Here is a 17,196-nt window from a genome sequence, read left to right as displayed (position 1 = left end):
CGAAGGGAAACTCTTTTCTTTGGGCAAAACGTGCAAAATGTTGATAAAAAATTTATGATCAGTGAAAATATCATAAGTGTTGAAATTATGTTGCATTTCAAGCATCTTTTTTTAAACAGATTGTTTTAATGTGAATTGTTTATCAGTTGCTTGGTAAAAGATCAACTCATTTTGGTTTTAAATCAGATAAAATACTTTTGCTATTAAATAGTGTTTCCGTTGCAATACTTTCGAATCAATTTAAAATGATTTCGATTTTAAAAAATTTTATAAAATTTTTGAGTAGAAAGACTTGTCTAATTTCGACAAAAATGTATTTACATATATATTTGTATATAAATCGTATAGAACAAACCCTCTAAATAAGAAGTGATCAAATACTTGCTAATAAGAAATATAATAAATTGACTGGACACCAAGAAAATGCGGTGAAAAGTGGTGGTCTGGACGCAGATCGATAATCAAGAGAGCGTGGCTTGAAATGCCAACATAAAAGAGACCGTCCTCGAAGTAATGCGAAAGCGGTTCCGAGGGGGAATAAGTCTCACTGAAGAGGGGGTGTTTTAGTCCGTATACTACACATAAATGTTAGGGAGTCGGACACACCATTCCGACGATGGTCGGTTTGACGATGCATAAAGCATTCCACCTCCTCACCACAAAAAAAAATACTTGCTAATAAAAAAAATAACACAAATAAAAAACATTCCAAATAAAGAAAAACTGTGACTTCATATTTTTCGTTACAATATACCGAGAGTCGACTGTAATATATTAGATATATGGGTTACATATTACATATTATAAAAATAGCACTTAATATTAAGGTAAGGTTAAGCTAAGTTTTACTGGCAATCTAAAGAATCCACTTAACACATTCTGCATATAAGAACTCGGAAGCTTAAAAAACCGCCTTAAAGCTTTGCCAAACCCTAAAATGTTTTATAAAGAGAGGTCTTGAAACTGACTTAGATCCTCGTTAAACTTAATCTATCACAATTAAATGACGCATGCGACAGACAGTCACAAAGCAGACATGAGGTACTCTTTTGGTCTTGATAAATCAGAAGATTCAATTTTATAGCATGATTCCTTAAACAAGAGTCACCTATCAAAAAATCTACCACAAGACTGATATTCTTACAGGGTATGTATAGGAGATTGGTGGATTTTTTTATTAAACCGGGGACAACTTGCACATAGATGTCCCCAGATTAAGTCCTCTCATTTTATATCATATTTTCTGAACTCAAAAAATTTTTAAGAATAGTTGCTTGATGCCAGCGATATGTCGATTGTAAGAGAGTATTACCACCTATTAAGGTCAACATGTGCTTTAAAAATGATGAGGACAATTTTAATAATTAAAAGGAAAAACTCCTTAGCAACTACGTTCCTAATTTTTAAAAAAACTAGTAACATAAGGATATTTGAAACATTAGAAATTAAAGAGATGCAGTAACAAAAATGATCAATTAATATAAATAAAAAAATACAATTTGTATACAGTTCAACTCATATTATAAATAAACAAATATTTGTATTAAAATTAAACCAAGAATAATAAAATCCCCAAAAAAAATAATATAAAAACAACAGATATTATTACATTGATCCTAATTTTGTGTTTAGATCACCAGTCACTAATTGAAGTCAACAAACTCAACAAAGTGGAACTCCGTGACTGGGGCTCCGAAATTGGAGCTCTGTCACGATTATGTCTCCATTTTTTTTATGTTACCTGTTTTAAATAACAGAACGTCATACCTGATATTGAAATGAGATTAAAATCGCTAATAATATTGACTCTGAATAATATGCTGACTTTTTAACAACCATTAAGAGTTCTTATTTAATATCGCAAGAAAAAATTAGGTGAAAATCAAAAGAAAAATAGAAATGGACTTTGTGCCTCTAAATGACCATATTAGGAAACTCCTGTTACTTATAAATCGTAGTAGTTCTAAACCTTAGGTTTTATCTTCCAAATAACAAAAATCTATCTACGGGTATTTAAATAAAAAAATGTTTTGATATATGAAAGCGTAACTTTAATTAACTTTGAAAGGAAGAAATTCACTAAAGCATTTACTTAAGAATTTATAATGAGTTACTCTATCTGAAAATGCTTTCTGAAAGCACTATTTTTTATATTTTGTTAGAAAAATCTATATCTATGGTAAACGTGTACTTTATTAAAATTGTGCATTACTAATATATAGTAATAAATATTATTTTAATATAAAGATATATATGTTAAATGGTTGTTTTTCCTGTACTATAGAGGACCAACTCCAAATATGTTTGATTTCTAAATAGATAATATACATACAGAAAAACTTCTTTATTTAAGGATTGAATTCTATTTTGTTACAATTGAATTTGATATTTATGTGAAATTATGACGTATCAAATGAATATGTTTTTGTGGAGCCAGATGTCCAGCATTCACGCCATCTCTTCTACGATCGACCAGGTAATCTCACAACTGTTGGTTTCTCTACCATTGCAATCTTAGCTAGGTTATGATTTTCCATTATTTGAACATGCAGACTCCAGAACTAAGAATTTGTTTTTATTTCATAAGTGAAACTACTAAGAACATTATAAATACACAAATTAGTCAGTTATTAAGTATACTTAACTTTTTGTGCAGAAAGGTGCCGTTTAAGAGTACACGTTTGTTAGTGCCTATAGAACTTACTATAAAATTTCCAGAGGCTATTACTTTTAATATAAGTATGGAAAATATATTTTCTATTTCCGATATTTTGGTAGCGATTTGCAAAAAACAGTTTATATATATGTTAGTATCACTTAAATTTTAAAACATAATGCAAAAATAATTTTTCAAAATCTATCTCTATTTTTTTTAGTATTGATAGTTTATGAATCCTTTGGGAAATGTTTTTTTAAAAAGATTGATTAAATCATATATATTACATTATAACTGAACATAAAATAATTTAAAGTACTTTCAAATATTATTCATTAATTACTGTTATTCAATGTAGCTCAAATTTGGCTAAACTTTTATTTTGTAACTTTTAAAATCCATTATATTAACTGTATAGAGTAAGGAGAATTCAAAATTTTTAATTTATATTCATTTTCAATTTACATATTTATTTTAATATTTCGTATCAACGTACTTGGAATAATTTTATCAGATACATCTACTTAATATGAACTTTAAACATTTCTACAGTTTCCATTTAAAGAAAATTTCTAATTAGCTTTTCTAACCGGAAGAAATTAATGTTTCTTTTAAATCTGACTTCTTTAGTATACTTCTCAAATTAGGAAAAATACATTAAATTACTATAAAAACACAATGTAAATTTTTTATAAATTTTTTATTAATAAATTTATTTACTGTAACTCAAGGTAAGTGATTTTCTATTTGTTAAACTTTTATTTTATTCATTCACTTAAAGCGCATTCAACCTGAATACAAATTATGTTTAAATTAATTTTTTCTACCAAAAAGAATTTCATAATAAAAATTAAAGAAACAAAACTGGTCACTAAAAGTGTGTCAACAAATACAATTTATTTATGTAGGAATATTATGAGTTTAAATGACTTCAAATGATACATGAAGAAGATATTCATGAAGAAAAGATTCAACAAAAATAAAAAAGTCATAAAGACGTGCTTGAAAATACACGAACAAAAATAAAGAACAACGTGAAGAAGAAATCAGAATCATTGACGAGAACTTCACAAAAAAAGATTCAGATATTTAATAAAGATTGAGATATTTTACAAAGATTTCAAAAAAAATTATGTCAAAAAGTGAGGGAAAAATAAAAATGAATCTCATTGCTGAACTTTGAACTTATTTTAATTTAAACAAATTAAAAAAAATTATAACTTTTAATCTTTTTAGTTACTTTCAATTATTAAGACTAATATTCTTATAATAAAAACTAGTTTTTATTTTATATAATTTAAATAAGTAACACAATACATTAATTTATATTGGAAAACTTCGTCCAATAGTTATGGCACGTTTCCTAAACTTGACATTAATATTTCAAAGAACCAGCTAACTGGACCATAATCCAGCTATTACTAAAAACTAAAAATTTGCAATATTTCTATAGAAAAAACTGTCTTGACATTTTCCATGTTGAAAACTAACTTATTAGCAATTGAACAATAAAAATGGTGAATGGTAAGTACTGATGGCAACCTATCTCACAAGGGAAGCAACTGGTTTCAACATTGATAATAGGTCCATTTTAACACAGTATAAGGGGCACGTGAACTGTTGTAGGAGAACGCTACTGTTCTAAGTAGAGACATCCTTATTTCGGTAATGTAAATATTAAAATAAAATTTATAGCAAATATTAACCAGAAACTTTATAAAAATAGATCGAAGTAACTATTACTTAGTTCGCCAGCATTAGTTAAAGAATTCAGAGAAGTTCTCACGTAGTACCATAATGAATAAGAAATCTGTGTATAAAATTTTCTTTAGCGACTGCCTTAATAATGCATTACATTTGCTTATATCAAATTTTTGAAGAATATTTTCACTATCCTTATTAAATAAAAGCCGCAAAAAAATGTATAACAATTACTGTAAGCTGTATATTATCAATATAAAGAGCTACAAAACTATAAAATGAATTTCACTTTTTATATAAATATCAACATAATTATCTACTTAAAACTAATTAAAATAAACAAATCAACGAACCTTTAATTGAAAATGTAGCTATCCATAATGTATAAGAAATCGATTGTTAACAAGAAAACAACAAACCATTAAATCAAAAATTTTGAACATATAGGTACTTATAAACAATTGTTAACAATCCCTTAATTTATCTGTAAAAGTGCTTTTGTTACCTACATTAATGCAGCAATTAATTAAGTTGCTCATTAGTTGCAAAATATTTGCAATCAAAACTACCAAATCCATTCAAATCAATTTTGGTAAAAACATAAAAATTAATCAGTCTAAATTCCGTAAACGGTCAGTTGATATTATTTTAACCATAAAATTCCATTAGAATCATTAACGAGAAAATAAAACTATTGACTGACCAAATTAACTTACCTTAAAATCATTTTGTTAACGGAGCTTTTATCAACAGCAATAATGTTAATGACTTCTTTTTACACAACAATCGATCGCCAAAACACGATATATTTTAAACTTAGTATTAAATTTTAATGATCTACTATAAAAACGGACGTGTCCTATTACGGCAGTGCTTAACAATTGACTAAAATTGTGCAAATCACCAATTTCAAACGGTTTAGTTCTGTTTTACGTTATAATTGAATTCGTCACTAATTAATTTTTTTTTTTAATTAAAATTTATTTATTTAATTGTGTGCTTAAAAATGATATGAAATTCCAGTTTGTTGCTTAAGTCTTCTGATTTGCAATATAAAGTTTGCACTTGAAAGCAAGCACAAAAAATTACAGCAACAAAAAAAGTAGTAAGTTATTATATCAAATATTTTATTCTATTAATATTTATTTAAATAACTCTTAGTTTCTCTTTAAAAAAAAAAAACAACAAAAGAAAAAACTTAATGTCAAGGTCCGTTAAATTTGCTGATTTTTTTTCTTTATTTTTATTTAGAATTAATCAAATTTTCTGCACATCAGTTATTCTTTTTGCACGCTTGTGATTATTTGCCTATTGTAAGATTTACTTTAGAAAATTAATTTTCTATTGACTTTCTTCTAATTTGTTTGTCACACTTTCCCCTTGCTTTGTCACACAATATTTTCTGAAGACTTTTTTATTTTTATATTTTAAGTATATAATTCTTTAAATTTTTATACAAAAAACCAAGTAAAATCATGTACCAACGCACGAATTGTACTGTCGCTTAAGCAAACTCACATTTTCTTAAAATATCAAATTTATCACAAATTTATTTTTCAAAAGAAACCAATCAAAGGAGATATGTTTCTTGTGAGTATCACTTTCACACCTTGCGAAGTACCGTTTAGCGCGCTCGCAACCACATCAGCGTGTGTCCAACAATTAACTAAGCACTTTGGCCAAATGTTGTTAAAGAAAAACCCGCAGCAAACAGTCGCAGTAGTAACAGTCAACAGTCAGCAGTCAGCAGTCAGCAATCGGCAGACAACAACCAACAGTTAACTATCATCGACGACGAAGTCGCGTTTACTTTTTTCAGATAGACGCCAACAGCAACTGTTATAACGACGACAACATTTTCAATGATGTTAACAATGATAATAATTATTGTGATGATTATGTTAGTCATAATCATTATAAACGGCAGTTCGTTCAGTCAATTTTTTTTGGCATAAAAAAGTATAAAAAAAAATAAACAATGAAACTTGGTATGAACGCACGCCAAGAGTAGTAGAAACCGTTTTCAATAAACCATCTGCATAAACGCTAGCAACATGTTCGTGTTTCGCTGGCAACAAAGTTGCTATGATGACTTCTTTTTGTTGCGTTTCTTGTGGGCATGCTGAAAACTTGGTTAGTTGGTTAAGTGTGTTGTATTTTCTGTTGTATAAATTTAACTCAAACGACTATAGATTGAATATTGTATATTGAAATGAAAAGTTTTGAGTAACTTACAAAGTGAGTGGACTTGGTATGGTGAATTTTTATGCAGATAATAAAATTGTTATATTAAATTAGTAAATATTTTTTGTATTGAATTGAGTATAAATGCATTTAATGAACAACAACCACTTATATCTAATAAACGTATAAAGAAAAATAGTCAATACATTTATGCAAATATTTTATAAATAAAAGTTTTATGTACTATGACAAAAAATATTTGAAATTTGAAAATATTTGAACTATTTTTAAGCCCAAAAATCCTATTATGTTTAATCAAATAAAGAAAATGAACAGTAGATTTATTTAAACTTTTTTAAATAAAAATTAGAAAAAAATGGAAAAAGTTGTAGCATTTGAAAAATTTTTAAAACCAAAAATTCTATTATATCTAATATCCAATAAAAAAAATAAACAGTAGTTTAATTAAAATTTATTTTAAATAAAAATTTTTCGTCTTATAATAAAATATTTTCCTATCCATAGAAATAATGACAATTGTTGCACAATAGCCAAAGATAAAAATTCAGTTTTTAATGAAGTGAATTCCTGAGCTGACTATATAGCAGTGTTTTACAAACAATGGTATTTAAAATTAATTAAAAACAACAATTTGAAATAAATAAGTGAAGTTATGGTATATAGCTGCGGATTATGCGTTACTTCAAGAAATACAATAGTAAATGCAGATATTGTTAGCGAGTAAAGAGCAAAAACTGAAACTTTAAATATCAAAACTTTCAATGTGAATATATTTGAAATAAATTGTTAAAATTCTAAAAGCAATAACTAGTGTTTTAAATCTAATTTATATTTACATATAAAATTTTCTACATATAAATTTTAACTTTCTTTTGATTTTCTACAAATTTATTTCGAATAATATTAAAAAAGCCAGTTAACAGGACCAAATGATATATCTCCTGCTCAAAAAGTACTCAGATTTTTGAAAAAGGTCTATTATTTAAGGAGTAGTTAACAAACAACAAAATCCGGATACTTTTTGAGCAGAAGGTATTCTTACAAAACTTTTGCAAGGATATATCTATTTGTTTATGTTCTAAAAGCAATAAAGAATTTTTTAAATTTTAGTTATATACAATTACATAATAACCTAATTGTGTTCTAATTACTTTTGTATATAAAATATAACTATTTCATACCATTAAATAAAATTCAAAAAGTCAGCTCACAGAACTATAAAAAATTAAATGTTCCTATGAGATTTAAGTAAGGATATCCCTATTTATTTTAATTCTAAAAACAATAAATAATATTAAAAATTTAGTTTATATATAACTACGTAATTATGTTCATAATTGCTTTCGTATATAAAATACGACTACATTGTACTCCTGAAGATATTGACAAAACCAACGAAACGTCAGATAAAAATGATAAATAAAATTTGATTTTTGTTTTTATTCTTGTTTTATTAATAATAATTGGCTTTAACAATTAAGCTAGCCTAAACTAAATAATATATAATAAATTGTTCAAAAAAAAATTAAATATAATTAACTAACGTTAAATATATCTAATTAGTTAACTATAAGTCAACACTTTTAGCTTTTTATTCGAAATGTTTAAACTAAAATCATTACTAGTATTTTTTATTAAGAATAAAAAAGTCACTCAATAATTTTACCACATAAAGGCTTTCTTTAATCAAGCGATCACAAATTGACCACATTCTGACGTCATTGTTAACCAGGTGTCTACAGTCTAGACCGTTGCCAGTCACAACTCATTTAACCGGTTGATTAAACTGAACTGCGGCAAGTATAAATGATACTTTTATAGGTCATAGAGTGTAAACAATATAAATAATATGGCTATAAACAAACGAAATGAATAATTAATTATCTAGATACACTCTATGCTCAGACGTGTGTGACTACAAATAAACTTCAGAAGATAAAAAATGCAATAAAAAGTAGTAAATGCAGCAAAAGCAATAATAAGTGAGCATTGGAACTCTGCAAATAGATACAATAAGAGAATAATATAATGTATAATTTTTAAATCATTTTGACGTAGTATGACGTTACTGTAGTGGCTCAAAATTCCATATCCTAAGTCCAGATTAGTACAAAGACGTATAGTAAATTGACAATTCACTGCTGATTGATACTTGCGAATTTCTGTTTATTAACCACTGCAGGTTTATCAGTCTTACACCCAGTCATATAAGTGTCATATATGACTACTCTATCATATAAGTACTCTAATGCTTAAATATTGTATCTTACAGATTGCGATTATAGCGATTTGTGCCCGTACTTAGTGAATTTAAAAATGCGTTCAATTAAAAAAATTGAAAAGTTCAAATTTTAAATTATTTTGCCCAAGAGTGGATATTGAAATTATTTTAAAGTAAATATACATTACTTTAAAACTGTTCTTTTTTGAATTCATTTTCTGTCATTTGTTTGATTATGGTTTTAGGCAATTTCGAAATTCATTTCTGACATAAACATCCCTGTTGTTATATTGATTTAGCATACAATAATTTTATAGTTAATTACAAACTTATATTTACTTTACTATACTTCATAATTATAAATGTTGTTATTATTGCAATACTGAACACAGAAAAAAATGGGAACAATTTATTGCTGTTTTGCCTCTCAATGCTGACCATCCTATTGAATGGTACATTCTTCTAATTTAGAGTTAAAATTTTTTTAACTTAAAACTTTATTTAAAATTGTAATATAGAAACAATATATAAAAAAATGTATAAAAAAGTAATATATAAACCATTTATTAAATTAAAATTAATCTATTTAAATGATTTAAAACGAATTTTAAAACGTTTTTGAACTAAATATAAGTATTTATGCTCTACTAACCGTTGAATATTTCGAGATTACTAATAGTGACTTTTACAAATCCATTGGTGAGATGCTATTAAAGAAGACTTTGTGGTAGTCAAACACAGGGATTTCATATTGCTTACATTATAATTAATGTTAATTTCTCGTTGAACTATGCTGTGGATAGTCATAAAACAGATGACGAATGGTTTAAGATGTTCATTCATTACATGGGTATTTATCTTAATTGATGATTAGAAAGCTCTTTAAGTACGTCCTGTTAAAACCATGACTCAAGGCTTGTAATCACCTTAAGTTACTTTAAGCCTTTAAGTCACTTTATTTTGTCAAACACCTTAAGTAAACCATTTTTTATTAATGCTAAGCCTTTGCATTAACTGTGGAAAATTTAGCCAAAATCTACTACTTTGAGTCTCATAGGGAGTTGACTTTTTGTTTGAAAAAAGCAAGATAGTGACCTAATAAATATTTTTATCGACAGCTTTTATATAAGTGTAAGGTCGAGTAGTCAATTTTGTCGCGTAGATTACTAAACAATATCCTAAAAATGGTACTTAAGCAGAGAGGTACTAATCCTTGTCAAATTCAGACTTGAAAGTCTAAAATTACCTCTTAGGAATGAATGAAGAAGATTTCCACAGCAGTTTGGAAACTTGATTTAAGTAATCATGGGAGAGAGATGGGAACAGATAAGCTTAATACCTAGTGGTTAAGTTCATCTGCGCCAGAAAGAGAGATTGGCATAATTTAGAGAAATTGGGTGATAATGAAGTGGGTGGGGTTATAGCACAAGCGTCGGGGTGAGATTAGTGGTAAACTTTGTACCGAAGTCACGAAAGCCACGGTTATAAAGGAGGAAGACGTGGGTATTTCGGTACCACTCATTGCAGTAAAGGTATTGGGGGAAGCGGTGGCGCAAGGCTTGAACAAGGTCTTCAGGGTGGGTACTGGGAATCGTTACGTCAGAAAGGGGGGAGGAAAAAAACATTTTAAATTTAGTGTAGTATTTGTTTTCTTTGTAAAATATTTTTGACCCGAATTGAACTGAAAAAGCTTTTAATTTATATCTAAACAACTCTAAACCCACAGATTTCGCTGAAATACTGACATTGCATAAATTTGTAGAATTATAATTAAATTTAAGTTATATTACAAATCAATTTGTTATATTTAATAAGTGAATCGAGGGTATTTTACCAAAAGCATATAACTTATATAGAAAAATAAAAATTTTTTCACGCAACTTGTTTGTATCTAACATTATTCTGACATATAAACTGCAACAAATATGAAGTGTTTTAAAATGCTTGATTTACTTTGGTAGTTTTTTAACTCCAAAAAAGTGGATTTAACACATTTTTCAATTGATATGTATAGTGAAGTATTATATAGCTGGATCGGATATTATTATTGCTTTTAACTTGTCAATTCTAACAATTCAAAGTATTCTTTTATTTTGATTCCTAGTTTAAAATTTAACTACTCAATAAGTTTAAATACTAACTTTCTGGATTTATTGACTCTAACTTTCAGCATTAAACAAATTGCGAAATAAAAATATTTTATTTTTTAAACCGTAGTTAAAAAAACCATAGGAATTTTTCTGCAATTTAATTAAGTCCATAAATGTTCATGGTAGCCAACTCCACCGCCGATTGGCCATAATTGCGCCTACGACTTGAGCGTACACGATTATCGCGTGCTGAATTTTCAGATTTTCCAGCCGATATTTTGACATTTGCAGCATAAAAAGGCGTAAACTGACAAAAGACTTCAGTCTAGTCTTTGCTGCTTCTAAACTCTTAACATTTGACACTTAAATTGCAATCAACGAAATTATTCGAATTTAATATGCATTAAAATTGCAAAGTGGCACTTCATTCACAAATAATTGACAAGCATTAAATATTTTAAATCTTTAGAATAATTCAAAGTCAAAGTTTACTGAAAATACATTTTATTCAACATTTATTTCATTTATAACTAAATTGATGGTAATTTATCACAAATATATAAGCAACGCCTGTTGCCAGTTGAATAAATTAATTTGTCGTCATAATATTTTATTTTCTGCCATATAACTCACCTAAGAAAATTTATATCAGATTAATCCAATAAACTTTTATTTACAAAAATAAACTTTATTGTATTACCTTTAATTATATAAATGGATTGTTTCAATGTCATTACCGAGAATTAAATTTAAATTTTTAAGAATTAAATTTATTTACTTGAGTTATAAAAATAAAAGACATTTTAAAGATCGATTAACTGATAGTATCAGTAATTTTTTATCTATATTGTTTAACCGACAGTAGTTAGCAGTAATTACCATTTTTTATACATTTCCACTTTAGGCGATTATACTGCTACTTCACTTTAACTGATTCATGACTGGACTTAGGATTAAATGGACACTTCACTTTGCTTATTGGATTGTGAAGTACATACCATAAAAATCTTCTTTATTCACAATTGTTGTCATCTAACTAAGAAGTCAATAAAATTGTTTATGTTAGAATCAATTAAAACTCAGTTAACTTACTAATAATTATGCAATGCTTTTTTTTTGTAACTAATGGTGTATATAGATCAATTCATATTTACTATAAAGCATTGTATATTAATACATCACGATTTATTTACAATAATAGTATTTCCCAATAAACCTTAACTGAATAGTATGCATTATGTCTTATAAATACCAAAAAGTTCTTCTGTTGAACAATACAGATACAGATAGGAACAAAAAGTGTACAACCAATAACTTTCTAGTAATCCAGAAACCGACGTAACCAGAAGAGAAAATAGAGGAGCTGAAACCCCCTTGATGATTGGCGAACTATGTTTGTATATATGTATAATCATTACTATGAATATTACTATTTACTATGACTATTTGTTACGACATAATTTTTTTTTAAATTATTGACATTAACTGGACTGGACAAACGCAAAAAAAAACATAGGTTTTAAAAATTGTTCAACTATATTAAGTAATCTCAGATCCTATTCTTCAAAAAATATCAACTAATATACTTGTATACTTGTATGTTGATTAAAATCAAAATTTTAGTAAAATTGGTATTGGACCTATCGTGTAATTAAACAGCATTACCATTTGCCTCTATCTTTGTGGTTCGGTGTAATCATGTGGTTATATTGTTATAATAAATTGTCTTCTTCAGATTGGAATCCTACAAAATACTAGGACTGTAACTACTGCTTAATCTATTTTATTTATTAATTTTTCTTTACTTTTAACAACATTTATTTAATTTTAAGATACGAAGTTGTGTGTGTTCGCGAAGTCTTGATCTATAATAATCATACCAACTAAAAAATAAATATTTCTTCTTTACAAATATATAGGATCTCGTAATCTATATAGTTTTTTTCAACACATACCGAATGCATTGAAAAGAAAACTTTTAAAACTTGACTGACAGACAGTCTCATACAACAAATCTATTAAATGCTGGCTTTTAAGCTGGCAGGGTTTCCATTTCTCTGTTCGTAAATGAAAATGTAAACTAATGGGACTCAATTTCGCATAATAGTATTTGTATATATACAGGCAGATCATGTGCAAGATGCGCTTAGATTGTTAAGTAGATACGTTGGAATATATAATTCTTTAGTTTCATATTTCTGAGAATAAAACCTATTAATTTAAATACAAATAAATGATATATAATTGGATAACCTGAAATCAAAAGAAGAAAATGGAAGTATATCGAAGAACTGTTGACCAGGTTTTTAAAACTTCAACAATATTCTCTTTCTCGTCTAAGTTTTTCATATTTACTTTTGAGAAGAGTTTTGAAATCTGTATGATCATTTTTCACATTATTTAATTATCTTGCATACTTGTATTTTGATAGCACGCAAATACTTTACACGTCAATAACCATTGATCTCCTATATGACAACATTATGAAAAAACCGCGCCTACCTGACATGACTTCCTATTCGAATTTACTATTAGTTGAAGATATAATATTTCGTTTTCATCAAAAAATTTTTACAAATTGTGGTATTTGGGTGTATTACGGCGAGAATCTATAGGTGCATTTATTAATGCATTACTGATAATATGACTCAATGCCATAACTAATAACTCACTTCCTGAGCCTAATGAGATCTTTTGAAATTTTGATATAAAAAGCCATTCAATGAAAACACTGAAGATTCAAACAAATTTATAATTAATTATTAAATTTTGTGTTTAAAATCGTTTCCGTATGACCAGTACATATTACAGCCACAACATTAATTCAAATGAATGAAGAATGGAGGACAAAAATTCGTAATGTGAATTCTATCTTCTCAAACAACACCATCTCCACAAAGTGAATTAATTAATAATAAGTTTACGATACAGTCGTGCAAATTAAACTATGAACGATAACTAATCGCTAATAGGTAATTCAATAAAATTTGTAAAATGGAACTAATTTTGATAAAGTCAATTGAGTTTACTAAAAATATTGACTTAATAAATATAACTTAATCTCATAAAATTAAATTTAGGTTCCCATTTAGTCTGAGTATAAAGAGATTGTCTTGAAACAAAAAAAAAATACATTGATCTGATCTCTTGGCTTCACGAGAAAAATTCAAAATTAATTATTTCTCTATTGGATCATAATTTTTGGACGGACATTGTATTTGATGAATTAACAATTTTTATAGTAAAATGTTATTTAACAATCGCTTTTGACATTTAATTATATTGTACAGGTACACACAAAAGTGAACGCATTGCCGCGCCAAAATATCGGTTCGGGTGCTGAACTGTCCATGCGGTTTCGCGCACCAAATTTTTTCTTTATGATTTTTGAAGGTTGCTACTGTTAACATGAAGTCCGTAACGGATAAACGCCAACCTAATCAAATGCAGTTGTCTTGATTATTATCTTCGTTAAAATGCTTTCAAGTTCTGTGGTCAATTTTAAGTATCTTTTTAACAATTCTTATTTTGCGAACATTTTTCATAACACAAATTGAGGCATTTGCTCAGTGAATTGTCGAATATAAAAACTAATAATGTAGGATTTTGGATTGACTGATTGTCCCATACCTACTAAATATAAATGCAAGGTGCATGATTATTTAAACGCAACTGATTAAACCACATTTTAATGACTTGTAAATCTCGTTTAAAATTGTTATTATCACATCAAATATTTAGTGCGTTTTTTCGAAATGGCCTTCATAGAATCTAAATTTATAATGGCATTAATGGCAATACTATATCTGTTCTAACAATATAATTAGATTGGTTTAAATTTCATAGCATATGAATTTGTGAATGGATTGATACGGACTATAAGTGTAATACAGAAAATAAAAATTAATTATAAATAGTTATCAAATTCCAAAATAAGTGACTTCCTAGCTTCTATGTTCAAGAAGTATCTAAAATAACCATTTTCATAACATATAGTGCAAGCTGTCAGTATATGCCTATATAATACTCATATGATAACTGCGTAATTATTTATAATAATTTATAGCCTGTCAACTTTCAATTATTACATATACGAATTGGAAAATTTCATCATTTTGAAAAGAATTTATAATTTTTTTAATAAGTATTATATTTAAGATATTTAGATTATAATGTTAGTAGAAAATAAATAAAAAAAAGTATTTAAAAAATTTTTTCTAATATGAAGAAAAATTTTTAAAATATTTTAATATTTTTTTTTCATATTGTTTATGGAATATTTAGATTATATCACAAAGTTCGATTTCGTCAGTAAATGTAATCTTCTCAATAATATTTTCCCCAATACTTTCTATCTTATGTTACTATTCTAAACAATGCCTTCAGCCAGTTGTTAGAAGCTACTGGACGCAATCAAGGTTGAAATACGTTTATATAAGTCGCATAAGTAAGTAAAAAAATCAATATAGCATAAAAGTCAAGTACGGTTTTGTTTCAGTTAGTTAAGGAGCGCTGACTCTGAGCTTCAAATTTGACGGGTCGCAATTTCGATTCCTATGTTACTACTTTTAGTCTCAAAATATTATTTACGTATAATTAAAAACCAGAATTATATCCAAAACCACTGATGATGGTCAACCAAAAATTCAATTAATTAAAATTATATTAAAATGATATTTTGTTGTTGTAGTTCACTACTTTTCAAAAAAAACCTCTTAATTTATATTTCTGAAACATCACGTTTATAGGCAACAGCTTTTAATAACATTTTCCTGATATGTCATATGATGATCATAAGCGCTATCATTTAGACTTCTCAATTAATTGTTTTTATTGTTTTTTTTATTCGGAGAGCTGGACCTACTTTTCATCAACGTTTAAAAATCTTTGCGAAAAATTCAGTTTATTTTACTTAATCTAACTTTACTCTAACACTATTGAAATATAGATATTTCAGCTATTATGTTATTGATTAGCCAGAGAAACCAACCAACATAAACATTCATCTTTTAGAAGAATATAGAAATGTTATTATTAAAGAGTAGATTAATAATTTTTAATAAATATTTAACAAGCCCAAAATCCATATTTCTTACAAAATTGTTTTAATCATAAAAAAATGTATTGCAATTAAATTTTTTAAATACGAAATTTAAAAAATTATTCAGTGTTCCCCAAAAAAATATATATCTTGTGATTATTTGTAACTGTCGCTAAATCGGATTTGGACGAATATAAACGAAACGCTTTAAAATGTAAAACAATTAAATAAAAGCTTTTAAACTCATTCCAAATTGATACTCATCAAAGATTTCACTTTCATTTTTTGACAAAAGATTATTTTGAATTACTCTTAAGCACAACAAAATCCATCAAACCCATCAAAACCCATCCACACCAAGTACCACACAGCACACCAATCAAAATATTGAAACTAAAAACAAGATAAAAAAATTCAGCAGAAATCGAACCAAATACGCGTTGGGATTTTTTTCAGTTTCTATGCAAGGAAATCTATGAATCTCACTTTTTGGAGGGGAAGAGACGTGGACCTCACCAAAAATTTGCAGATAAATTGTAGCAATTTTTTGTAATTATTTAGCGCAAGAGGTAAGCAAAAGTCAAAATCACATGGCGAAAAGCTACAAGTTTTTATGTTATTTTATGCAACGGACGTACTCAACATAAAATAATTGTTCACCGTCCAAACTTGAAATTCAGATCAAATTTAGCAACAACAATTTAGTGTTTTTTATGATTATTATTATTATTTTAGTGAATCATTCAATGTGCAAAATATGTGAATTTGTTTGTATCTCTAATTCAATGTATGTTTGTATCTTTATTTCATTGCAAGATTGTATATGAAGAGGTTGGAAGGAAAGATAGTGAAAACACTTCACATCACATGACTTGGATAAACTTGGTTAAAATTACTTTGACCGACCGACCGACACTGCAAATATTGCAAAAATTATGAATTCCTCACTCACTCTACAAAGAAATGCTCAGCCTTGATCCGCATTAAAGAAACCGTAAATTCATTTTATGCGTGCCGTTTAACGCCGCACGGTTTAATTAATTCAATTAAATATGTAGTCAAATACTTTAATAAAAAAAATGCACATAATTATTTAATAATTTACATTGTAATAAAAGCATTAAGTACAATGTATATCATTCATACAATAATAAAATCAAGTGTTCATTAACTTTGCCAAGTTCAAGTTAGGTTTATGCGTTTCTTCATGTCCAAAGAAATTACATATGAGCATTGAAGTAAGTCACATAGACCACAAGTAATTTTATTATTAAACAATAAA

At 27.2% G+C, this 17,196-nt stretch overlaps 1 protein-coding gene across 1 annotated transcript in view; it reads left to right on the top strand.

Moving 5' to 3' along the window:
• Positions 1-17,196, top strand: part of LOC119681838 — a 44,631-nt gene that overhangs the window by 10,792 nt on the left and 16,643 nt on the right. The gene's annotated exons all lie outside the window — the stretch shown is intronic.

Source organism: Teleopsis dalmanni, chromosome 2 (assembly GCF_002237135.1).
Source record: "Teleopsis dalmanni isolate 2A chromosome 2, ASM223713v2, whole genome shotgun sequence".
NCBI classification, from domain to species: domain Eukaryota; kingdom Metazoa; phylum Arthropoda; class Insecta; order Diptera; family Diopsidae; genus Teleopsis; species Teleopsis dalmanni.
This window is presented reverse-complemented; position numbering and strand designations above follow the sequence as displayed.